This window comes from Fukomys damarensis, unplaced genomic scaffold (genome assembly GCF_012274545.1).
Source record: "Fukomys damarensis isolate Sample0158 unplaced genomic scaffold, DMR_v1.0_HiC HiC_scaffold_18, whole genome shotgun sequence".
Classification (NCBI taxonomy): Eukaryota; Metazoa; Chordata; class Mammalia; order Rodentia; family Bathyergidae; genus Fukomys; species Fukomys damarensis.
The window spans coordinates 1,733,679-1,746,221 of record NW_022900930.1 but is presented as its reverse complement, the minus strand read 5'-3'; the positions used below and the strand labels follow the sequence as shown (position 1 = coordinate 1,746,221).

Below are 12,543 nucleotides of genomic sequence, written 5' to 3'. Positions count from 1 at the left end.
AAAAAAAAAAAAAAAAGACTGCCCCCGCCATTCCAGTTAAGAACAGTTGTGCCATCCTGTACCCCTCTGCAAGCACAAGTACTCTGTGTGCTCATTTACTTCCTACTTACTACTACTTACTTTTCCATCATCATGCACACACAGCTGCTGCATGCAAGTTTGCAGCAGTGCACACCTCACTGTCTGCTAAAATCTCCTGCAGAGGTACATGCCATTCCCAAGAAACAGCCCCTTAACCCAGCCCTCTGACTTTCTCATACAGAAACATTATTCATTTTCTTCTGAGAGTTTTCCCCTTAGCATGATAGTGGTGAACATCTGAGGAGCACTTGGAAGGAGAGAGAACAGTAGACAGAATGCTTAAAGCTTCTGCTCTCAAGCTCCAGGAGCAAAAAGGGCAAGAAGAGAAACAGGGCAGCCTTTAAGGTGGCCTATTTGGCTTGGGAAGTGTCTGTCATCCAGGCCTCTTGTGGGAGAGTGTGCTTGTCTGAGCCCTGCCGAGTGCTGGGCACTCCTGTGTAGATTCATGGAGCCTGAGCCACAGAATAATTCCAAAGATCCCGGAAGGACTCAGGAGGCAGGAAAGACAGCTCTAGTCCACACGGTCACTGTGCTGTGCCCCTGGGCCTGCCTAGCACTGAAGGAGAGGTTGGGAGAAGAAAGATGGAAGATGGACTGTATGTGAGTCAATTTCCCATCACTATAAGAAGGTATATGGAGGTTGTATAAGGAAAAGAGGTTTAATTTGTCTCAGTGCTGAAGGTTTTAGTCCATGATTGGATGGCCTTGCTGCTCTGGGCCTCTGGTGAGTCAGTGAGGCACACTGGAGCAAAACCACCTACATCATGGCCAAGACACTAAGGATTGGGTAGCAAGGTCCCATTGTCCCCTCCAAGGGCACGACCTCAATGACTTAATGACCTCTGCCACTTTCTAATATCTCCAAGCTGGGACCAAGCCACTGAGGGATTTCCAGGCCCCCACTGCAGCAGATAGGGAAAGAAGACTACCTACACACAGTCTAGACCATGGCTTGAAGAAGGAGCCACACCACCAATACCAGGCTGGTTGTGAGGATGAGTGGCTGTCAAGAGCACTGCAGCTGTCATTTGAAGTGTTCTTACTTTCTTGGACAGCGTCTTGCTTGAATCCTCTAAGGCAAGCAGCCTGCTCAGCCTCCTCATACTGATGAGAGGAAGCTGAGGGTCAGCAACAGCGGTGTGCGCCCTTGGAAGTCACGTGCCAGGGACTGGGGAGCCGGTGGGTGTCTCCAGAGCTCAGGATGGCATGCAGCAAGAGGTAGGCACAGCCACAGAGGATCAGGCCCAGGTATAACGCATTAGAGGAGGAAGGAGGTACTGCTCAGTGGCAAAACCTCTTGGAGGACAGGAGCCACTGTCCTCCACGCCCTATGCAGCCCCAAACTTGATGACTCAAGGTGAGCAGTGCCCCACTGCCAGTCTGACTCCGTGCAGAAGCACTTATGCTCACACACTTGTGATCCTTTGAGGTGGTACACTTTCCAGCTAGTCATTTGCTTTGCACGTGCATGATCTTACCTGATCCCCAGGCGACTGTGCAGTAGGGAGTCGAGTCGAGGTAATTAGATCACCTCAGGCAGGAGAGCTGCAGTAGGACCCAGGAACTCCGATGTCCACCGCTGGTCCTGACTCCCCATGCAGGCCCTTTCCTCTCCAGCCCTCCAGGGACTGCTCTTGTCTCTCTGGCCTGCACTTCACTTCCTCCCCACACATTGCAGCAGAAAGGGTAGGGCCTGAGCTGCTTTGCTCACCTAGAACCTGAGCAGCCATACATGGGAGCCTGGGTTGTGTTAGCTGGAAACCCGGCCTGGGCCAGGCCCGCCCACCATCTGCGGCAGCTTGTAGTCTTTAGTCAGCACAGCCTCTTCTTCAGACTCTCCAGACAGACTGCCTGCCGGGCCCCCACCAGCGCCCTGCCCACCTGGCTGTGCAAATGAGCTCCATGCTTGCGCGCATGCTCCGTTTGTCCTCCAGCAGCTGAAGATGCTTGGCCTCCGAGACCCTTCTCCTCTCCTCCCCTCTTCCTCCATCCTTCCTCATGGCCCAGCCGCTCCCAGCCCTGTACAGACTGCTTCCTGGGGGAGAGCAAGCACAGGAAGCTGGGCAGTGTTCGAGGAAGTGGCTCGGAGCTGCTGGAGCCACCCGAAGGCCCAAGGCTGGGTGGGTTCCCCTGCCACACACGAACCTCCACCCAGCAGAGGCTGCAGGGAAGGGAAGGAACAGCTTGGAGACAGCAGATCGGGCCCACCGTGCCCTTGAGAGGTGATCTCAGGCAAAGCCACACCAGTTTGTTTCTCATCACTGCTCTGCCTTTAGCTCTTCATCTGCACGAGAAGCACAGACATACTTACCTGGCACCTCTCGTGCATGCATGTCCTGAGCACCTACGGATGCCAAGCCCTCTGGTGTGAGACAGGAGGGATGCCCTGGATAAACCCTTCGAGCTTTGCTCTCTGAGGGCTTCCTGTGTGGTTCTCAGAAGACTGAGTGCCTCCAACTGGACGCGGCCTGACGTTTTGGCACCCATGGGATCACTCCGTGAATGTCTGTGGACTCGGTGTGGTCAACACCTGCCCCTCTGCTCAGGGCTGCTCTGAAGAGCTAATGACATGGTACGGGATGAGCATTTTGCAAACCATAAAGGGACTGTACGGGTGTCAGAGATGATTTGATTGTGGCTGAGTCAGAGCAGTGCAGCTCCCACGGGGAAGAGAGAGGTGTGCTTCTCCACGCGTCTGGCAGGGAGTAGGTGCTTGCCGAGGACAAGCTCAGGAGCAGGAGCCTTTGCAGGCACCCCACAGGGAAGCCCTGGGGCTGCTGCCAGCAGTGCCTGCTTCAAGGGAACCCCGGGCTCCCTCAGCAGAAGCTGAACCAATCACACGGGGAGGCAGGCAGTCCGTGCAGGCAGTGTCCCTCTTACTTCAGAAATCGCAGTGCTTCTAACTCCGATAAGGAAAAGTAATTTTCTTCTCCTGGGTTTAGTCTGACTCTTGCCTAAACATGTGAATCTCTGACTTAGACCCAGGATCATCTGGAGCATGATTTGCATCTCTCCATTTGTGTCCGCTCCCTCTACTGCTCTGAGGCCAAGAACTTTTATCATTTTCGAAAAGGTCAACACGTCTACACTCAGCTATTGTGAAAGTTTTGAAATTCTCTAACCTCCTTCCAAGCCTCTCCATCCAGGGGGCTCACATTCTTTCTTGCTGAATTCCTTCCTCTTTGATGAATCACCAAGCTGAGAATTTAATATTTTCCCATTTTCTATGCCCTGGGCAAATATTAGTGAGTAGCCCTGGATTGATTGACTGGTTGATTGATCAGTTGATTGATTTTTGGCGACTTCTACCTTCTTGTTCTACAGAGCACTTCATTTCCAGTGATGAGATCACCACTCTGAAAGTACTAATCAGCACCAAAAGGCCAAGAAGAGTGGATGAGATTTCTAGGGCTGCCTGAGAAATTGCTTTGCCAAAGACACACAGGCACACACTTAGACCCACCAGAAAGCCTTATAGAACTATCTGAGGAACAGCTAGGACCTGGGTTTGTCCTCTCTCTGTGGGATGCGGTGGGCTCTCAGATCACCCAGAGGCATATGGTCCTCAGCACTGAGGAAGCACTTGGCAGGGGCTCCAGGAGCATCAGCTAAATCAGTTGGGCCAAAAGGGGCCCATGTATAAAACAGGTCTGAGACTCTCCCCTGCTGCTTCCAGTGTTGTGTTCCATTTATTTAATAACCATAGAGGCTGATGTTGTACCCAGCACTGTGCCCAGGCTTAGGCCTGAACATAAGAGGGATTTATTTTATTATGGCATCAATTTATATTATAACCCCTCACCTACTCCTCATCCCCCTTCCTTAGCCACCTTTCCTCAAAGAATTGACCAGCAGAGATTTTCCTCTTGAGTACCCTGCAAAAGCCACCACCTCCCCCAGATTAGTACTGTCCTACAGTCAATGCAGTCCCTCAAAGAGCATTCACAGAACCACGGTGCTCAAGGCTGGCTGTGCTTCAGAATTATCTGTAGAGCTTCTAAGGCATTCAAGCAACACTCTGATTTCATAGGGCAGGGTTACAGCCAGACACCTGCCCAGAATTTCTGCCTTCTGCTCTATCTCCCAACAGAATCTCTCTCTCCCTCTCCCTCTGTGTGTGTATGTGTGTGTGTGTGTGTGCGCACACACACACAGGGGAGACTTTTGCCAGAGCCTGAGAGATGGAATACCCACCTCTTCCCCAGCACTGATTGAGACCTAAACACGTAGAAAGTGAACAGAAGTCGAAGGAGTAGACAGAATACTAGGCTGGAAGTCAGAAGATCATTTCCAAAAGTCCAGCTGTTCATTTGTTAACTATGTGGCCTCGAATATATCACTCCACCTCCTAGGGTCTTCAGGTGTAGGTTCCACAGGCAAATCATGAAGAGATCTACAACTCACTCCAACTCTGCTCTTTGACAAGGCGAACAGCAAATAGTTACTCATACTCCTCAAGAAGAATGGAAAGAGAATTGCTAACTTCCTCATGATCTAATTGCAGACATCAAGGCAGAATTTAAATACCATTCTCCAAGGAATGTAGGTCAGAAAGCCTCTAAACTCAGGAAAACAAGAAAACGCTCTCCCTCCTAGGATCTTCCACACACAATAGGAGCTCAGTCACAGACCCCATCAGTGCTGTAAGACTATTGCAATGACACTACATTTGGTTTCACCAGGATCCCTATTGCTCGCCAGAGTCATAAGAAGGGGTGTGACTGGCACTGCTGGCCTGCTCCTCATTATCGTGAAGACCAAGTACTCCTCTATGTTAGCATAGCCTCTGAGTCAGAACTGAGAGCTTCTGGAATGGAAATACTTTACTTTTTCTGTTCTTGCTTTGCAGGGCCTTGGTGGACCAGATGACCGACACCATCCAAGAGCACTGGGAGCTGAAGAGCTCTCTCGAGTGGATAAGGAGAGGAGTGATGGTTTTCTGGGGAAGATAGCAAAGGCAGTTCCCCCGCAGCCCAGAAAGTCACCCCTGTCAATCCAGTGTCCAGCCGCAGTGCCGTACTGGAGAGCAGATGACTGCACTTGAGAGGCTGAGTGGAGATAGGATGTGTTTCTCCCTCTTGTCCATCTCTAGTTTGTTCTTTCACTGAGAATAAAAACTTGATATGGAGGCTCAAAGAAGAAAGAAGCTCTGGACTCATCTGTTCCCAGGAGACACCCAGGCTGGTCAGCTTGCAAAGGCTGATGCAGGGCAAGAAGGGTCTCCAGCAAGACTGGTGGGGAGGCCAGCTCCCCACACGAGCTGAGGTCCTTGAGTCTGAAACAATATGCTTCCTGTAGCCACCTCAGGCAACATTGTCTCAGGTGCTTATTTTCTGTGGCCAATGTGAACAGGTCACAGGACCTGACACCCGCATGGGGAGGGCAGTGTGGCCGCATCCCTCCTGAGCCACACTCTTCTCTTAGAATTCACTGAGGTCCTTGCTACCTGGTTTTCTATCCCCACGGTGGCCAGGAAAGGCCTTCACAGAGGACAGAAAATGCCAGGATTTGCCAGCCATTCAGACGCAGCCAGCCTTTAACGATGAGAGGTGACAGGGCAGGCATGTGGCCTCTTTCACCTATTGTGCACTGATCTTTGTTGGAGATTTGGCCGTACTATACCTCTGGGAAAGATAGCTATTTCTGCCCCTGCAGATGGAGCTACCATGGTATAGAAAGAAAATAACTTGGTGGGGCTAAAAGCAGATATGGAGGGACTAAGACCAAAATCGCTACCTTTCCCAGTTCAGGTTTCTCATTAGCACCTCACAAAATCTTCCTAAGCTGGGAGGGGCATGGACGAAGAAGGTGGGGGTGGGAGCTACTCTGTAGCACCCCCTCTTGTTTTATAGCTAGGCCCCCCAAGCCTTCTGCATTGCCCAGAAAATATATTCCAACTGTGCCCCTGGATCAAAGCCTCTTAAACCTGGCCCGTATGACTATCCAAACATGTCTCCCATCACTTGGCATGAACATGAACGTGCTTTCAAAGCCCGGCACATCCCACCATGATCCAGGCCTTGCTCACACTTCCAACCCTCTGATTCCCCTCCCCTATTCAGCACGTGCAGGAATTTTGCTCCCTGTGCCTCCAAGCCAAGCTCCAAGCAGCATGTAAAGACCCACCTTTTCCAAGATGTGTTCCCTAACCACTCTGGCTGATCCGTCTCTGCTGCATCTCTGAAATACTCTTATTCATGCTGTTTACAATCCTTAGCGCAGGAACTTAAGGTCTTGATATTATTGCACCATTAGTTTCACAACTCCTATTAGGCTTCCAACTTTGAATGTGAGAAACTAAAATATACTGTGGATTTTTCAAGATACATCTTATGTGGCCAAGAGTCTGAGCAGCTTCCCCGTCTGGAATTTCTGCACTAAGTCAGGGTGTAGTGCAGGGTAGGCGCAGCACTGGAGTGGAGGTCCCACCTGAGCTTCACGTGCACTTCAGTCTTGCCTGAGCTCTTTGATACTGAGCTGCCCGACTTGTTTCCGGGTATATATCTGATGTGTCCCTGTACAAATCTATAATTGCCATTTGCTTAAGCTGCAGAAGTGCCTGTCACTCTCTTAAGTTGCCTGGCTTGTAACCTGCACAGCCACATCTAGGAGTGCCATTCATCCTCCAGCATCCAACTTTCAGTAGCCCTTCATCCATGGCCACCAGGAGAAAAGATCACACAGAGGATGAGCTGAGCTTGGAGTTTCGTTGAAAATTCAGCATGTGGCCTGGGAAAGAGCCAGCATGTGGTCCCTGGCATTCTGTAGCTCATGTGCCAGCAACAAGGCTCAACCATCCTCTGGCATCTGGCTGTGCCTCTCTCTCCCTCCTTACTGTGAAGAAATTCTGAGCAGAACTTGAGCTGAGCCAAAGGACAAACCACATTTCTGATGCCTGGGATTATGACAACTGTCACCATCCATTTGAAACTTCGGGCCGCAGGTCTTAAAGTCTCCCGAATTCCAAGCGACTACCCAGCACCACCACAGTCCCTCATTTTCTCTGACACAGAGAGCACCCTGACCTCGTGGACTCCCACACATTTGTGGGAAGCACAGCTCGGAGGGACTGAGCCTGTAGTCATTCTATTAAGAGTTTCCAGACAGTGCGTAAGCATGGGCGATTCTGCAGCGGGCAGGAAATTATCAGTAGAAGTGGAAGTGACAGGGTGTTTAACAAACATTAAACCAAAGGAGCTTAAAAGGTCTTTGAGCATTGTTAAACAAACATTTTGGATGACTGAGAGGGCAGAATATGAAATGGAAAGGAAAGCATAAACACTTTCTGTGGGTGGGAGAGGCTTTGCCATTCTCCCATCCTGGTCATAAGGCTGTACCGAGAGGGCGCTTTACACAGCTCCAGAATACATACAATAACAGTACCCTTTGTAAGACACAGCACCACTCAGAGCGTCAGAGAAAAGGAACGGAGAAGCGGCCCAGGTCCAAGATGCCCCCACAGGGACAGCAGGCTTAGGGCAACAGGCAAACCAACATGGGACCAAACAGACCCAGTGGAGTGGCACACTGAGCACCAAACAGCTCACTGACACTGAAGAGCCACTCCCAGGACTCTCACAGGGAGCCCTCAAAATAGTCAGGTAAATCTTTACATAAAGAACTCTATTAAGAACTTTGTTACATTGTCATTCATCTGCCTCCAGATTCTCCCCCTACTTTGGACACTTGTTTCCCACTGTTCTTGCAATTTTCTGAAGCGGTTCTGGAGGTCCTCATTTTTTTAGTGTCTTTACGAGTTGTGATCAAAAATCAGTAAATGCTGCTGCTCCATGGGATTTAAAGCATTACAATGCACCATCTTCACCCACCTTACGCACTAGATCTTGTGACTTCTGGTTCATCTCCATTTCTTTGAAATGACCATCAAGACAAAGGTTCTGAATCATTCAGAACAGCACAATGGACACATGAGAGAGGACTTCCGGAGCTGCTTCACAAAGTAGCAACAGTGATAAGATCAGTGTGTTTGGAGCCAGAGGGAGTATGCTGAGGAGAATTAATGACTACATGTCTTTTACTGTAACTGATTTTTAAATTTTAAACAATCTTTATATTTTTGATCACCCCTTGCATTCATACTCAAGAAGGAACCGAGGCTGAAAGGGGTGAAGGTCCTGGGGTGAGCGGCAGGGCCAGGAGGAGCTCAGCACACGAGCCCCAGTGCCCACTTTGGCAGCACCACCAGCTGAGTTTCCATGAAATGCCAGTCCCCCCTGGGGAACAACTCAAAGAAGAACGAAACCTGGGAGATAGGGGCACATAGGGAGCCCAAGCCCAAAGTAACAAGATCAATGAACAGAAGGACAAGAGCACTGACGGAGGAGACCATAGACCTGGAGGACTTCACGGCACACAGCCTCTGCGGCCCCTCCTCCCCTCTTCCCAGCAGCTCCTCTGCAGTGGGTTGATTTCTTGCCTGGCACCAGTCATGAAAGAAAAGGGCAGTGGGGAGCAAGGTTGAGTCAGGAGGGGAGGCTGACTTATTGTCCCAGGGGCAACTGCTGATGATTCATCATCAGCAGAGAATTTGGAAGCCAGTCTTCGTTTTCTACCATGTAGACACAAGTTGGCTAGATCTTCCTGGTGCTTTATTTGTTCCTGATTTCCATGGGAAGGTGCTGGTGGGCATGTTTGCCTAGGACAACCCCTCCACAGAACACGTATGTGCACACACATGCGCACACACACTATCCTCCCCCAGACAACTGGCTGGCCCAACACCAAAAATTGCCACAGGCTTGCCTCCCAGCAGGGACCTTCGACTATGCCTTCCAGCTCTAGCAACTGGAAATTGAGCAACACCAAGACAGGCAAGTCGAGTCAATAAATAATGACTTAATAAGTGCGAGAAAAACAAAAGAGCCAGATGCATCTGGCAGCATCTTTCCAGAGCCAAAATAATAGGCCATGCCATTGCCTCTGTGTACAAGCTTACTCTATATCCTTGGCTTCTGCACCACCTCCCTCCTCAGAGCTGCCCCTAGGTTCCCCATGAAGAAGTAAGAAGCAGTAGCTGTCAGTGCCCAATCTGCCCTGTCTGACGTTCAGAGCTGGCCAGCACCCTGCTCTTTGTCACCTCTCTATCTTTTTTCTCCTGGCTCCAGATTTCTTCCATATCTCCAGGGTCTTCCATTTCTGGCTTCTCACAAAGTGCTCCCATCCTTCCAAGCCCTTCTTCATTTCCCTCTTTACAAGTCAGAGCCCTGATTTTCCAGCTAGATCTTGGCTTCCTCCTTTAGTGGCAAGTGAATTAGTCCTTATTCCTCACTTAGACCCTCTGTCCTTGGGATCAGAGATTGCAGCTGCCGTTTCTTTACCACTTGGCACATAGGGAATGCTCATTAGTTGGCCTGGAAAGGAGCATCTATCCTGTTGATAATAAAGTCAGGCCAGCAGCAAGCACTGCGACTGGCTGGCAGCTGCTGGCTCTCACTGGACAGGTTGTTCCAAGGCCAAAGTGAACATATTCCAGAGACCCAGGGACCAAAGCTGGGCACCTGTGCAAATCGGCAACAGTCTCTGACCTGTGTCTGTTGCATTGAACTAAACCCCAGTGACACAAGGAAAGGGGAGAAGAATTAGAAAAGAGCCCTCACTGTTACATGTTGAATCAGTTATGCAATTCCATAAACAAGATTCAATCTTCTCCAAATCAAAGCTATTTTTATAGGATAGTATAAGGATGCAAAAGAATTTGTACCATCTGTGTGAGTACAACTATTGGCAGGGCCTGTCTGAAGCCTTCAACATGTGCATTTGCTCCCAAGGGTTAGGTCTCGCAACTCTCATTTTTCTGTAATATAATTAACTATTTTATGTGTGAGGCACTTTCCATAGCTGTGGGCTGAAAACCCAGTTCTGACCTTGCGTCAGTCAGCTTTCCTTTATTATGACAACTACCTAAGACAATCAGTTTATAAACAGAAAAGGTTCATATAAACAGACATAGGTCAGAAAAGGTTCCCAGTTATTGAAGGTCCAGTCCATGGTCAAGTAGCCTTGTTATGTTTGTGTTTGTGATGAGGCAATGTGCATGGTAGGCAGTGTGTAGTGCAGCTAGCTGCTCGCCTCACCTTTTTTGGGGCCAGGGACAAAAAAACAGAGGTGGGAGCTAGCCCTTTGACAGCATGTCCCACTGACATGAAACCTCCCACTAGCTCCCATGAGACTCCACTTCATAAAGTTACTACCACCTCCCATCAGCCAAGGAACAAGTCTTTAATACATTGACCTTTGATGGATACCCAAGGTCAAACTACAATGAACACCTAGATCTATGTTCCCCTAGGCAGATGACAGAGGGGAGGAGGGAGAGGGAGGGACAGAGAGGAAGAAAGAGAGAGGGAGAGAGGAAAGGAGAGAGGGAAAGAGGAAGAGGGAGGGAGAGAGAGGCAAAGAGGGAGAGGGAGGGAGAGAGGGAGAGAGAGAGAGGGAGAGAGAGGAAAAGAGGGAAAGAGGGAGAGAGGGAAACAGAGGGGGAGGGAGGGAGAGGGAGAGAGAGAGACAGAGAGGTTCTGTACATAAAGTCGTACATATTTATCACATGCCGTGTGGTGTTTCAGTAGATGTATACAGTGCATGATGTTTAAATCAGGTTGAACACATCGATCTCTACCATTTCTTTACGGTGAAAACGTTCGGAAGTCCTTCTCCTCGCGTTTCGCACTACACACAGTACTGTTCTCTACCGTCACCCCGCTGTGCACTGAGATCCCACACTGGTCTCCCACCTTGCTGTAACTTAGTGCCTGTGAACCAGCTCCCCCATTCCCCTCGCTGGTGCTGTGCCCGGTTTCTGTCAACAACTATGCTACTTTTCACTTTTCTGTCCTTTTGTAGCCATGCTGGAGCTCAAACCTGGGGCCTACTAGACAAGGACCCTACCACTGAGCTCTGCTCTCAGCTCAGCTTCTGGAACATCAACATTTTCAGGTTCCACATATAAGATGAGATTGTACAGTACTTAAACTGCACGTGCTTGACTTAATTCGCTGTAACAAAACGACCTGTAGTTCCGTCAGGGTTGTCAGAAATGACATTTCATCATTTTTAAGACCGAATCATATTCTGTTGCTTATGTCTCACATTTTCTTTATCCTTTAATCAATTCAGGAACACTTAGGTTGCATTTGCTGGCTTTTGGGAAGAGGGCTTCAGCAAATACAGGAGTTTAGGTATCTCTTCGACTGTACTGATTCCATTTCCTTTGGATACTGTATCAGTCAGAGTTTACCAGAGAAACAGATTCAATGCAAGATATACAAATACGTGCAAATTTACAAGGCTGGCTTACAACGGCTGCTCAGTGATGTCACAGATATGGAAGAGTGCAAGCGGGCCATCGTGCAGTGGAGAGTCAGTGGGTCCAGTCAAAGGCCTGGAGCTCACTGAGTGTCCCGCACAAGTCCCTACCAGGAGGCTAAAGGGTCTGCAATGGAAACCAGGAGAGGATGTCCAAGGTGGAGGTGAAGACTGGAGCTCCTCCAAGGAAACTGAAGAGAGCCTTCATCTTCATTTCTCTGTTATACCATTGAGGTGACAGGCCTGCAAGGGTGGGTCTTCTGTCTGCAGTAGGTCCCTTCAGCCACACCCAGAACTATGCTCTTTCGATTTGGTTGGGTGTTTCTTACTGAAGCTGACACAATCAGTTAACGATCACATACATGTACCTAGTAGAGTTGCTGTATCATCTGGCAGTTTTATTTTAAATTTTTTGAGTAACCGCCATACTATTTTCCACAATGGTGCTATTAATTTATATTCCTACCAATAGTATGTAAGGGATTCTTTTTCTCCACACCCTCAACAGCACTTGTTATCAGTAAGACTGGAGTGAGATCTTGATTTAAATTTCCCTTATGAATGAGGCTGAACATTTTTTCAGATATGTGCTGGCCTTTTTCTGTCTATTTTTTAGAAATGTCTACTTAGTTCTATAGCTAATTCTATTTCTTTGCATTGCATTTTTTGTGTATTCTGTGGATATTAACCCCCCCTCAGATGTGTAGTTTGTAAATATTTTCTTTCCTCCTGGAGATTGTGTCTTCTCTATATCGACTCCTTTGTTATGCAGAAAGTGTTTAGTTTGATGTCTGTTTTTGTTTCTTGTATTTTGGGAGTCTTATAAAAAATTCCTGCCCGCTCATTTCCTGACATGCTTTCCCTGTATTTTCTTCTCGTAGTTTCATATTCAAGGTCTTACACTTACATTTTTAATCCATTTTTAGTTGTCTTTTGTAACTGGTAAGAGACAGGGGGGTCTAGCTTCCCTCTTCTGAATGTGGATATCCAATTTGCCCAGCACCATGAATTGAAGAGGCTGTTTCTCCAATGTATGCTTTTGACACCTCTCCAGATTGTTTTGAAGGAAAAGCAAATACAGCGCTCACAAAGATTGGTTTGTATGTATGCAATAACTGAAGATCCATTGAGCTGTGATAA

At 48.6% G+C, this 12,543-nt stretch overlaps 1 long non-coding RNA gene across 1 annotated transcript in view; it reads left to right on the top strand.

Moving 5' to 3' along the window:
- The window catches only part of LOC104857315, a 17,146-nt gene extending 12,179 nt beyond the window's left edge, over positions 1–4,967 (top strand). Inside the window, exon 3 of the long non-coding RNA XR_778823.1 lies at positions 4,931–4,967. This is a non-coding gene — a long non-coding RNA (uncharacterized LOC104857315). The remainder of the gene's footprint in view (positions 1–4,930) is intronic.
- The last annotated feature ends 7,576 nt before the right edge of the window (positions 4,968–12,543 follow it).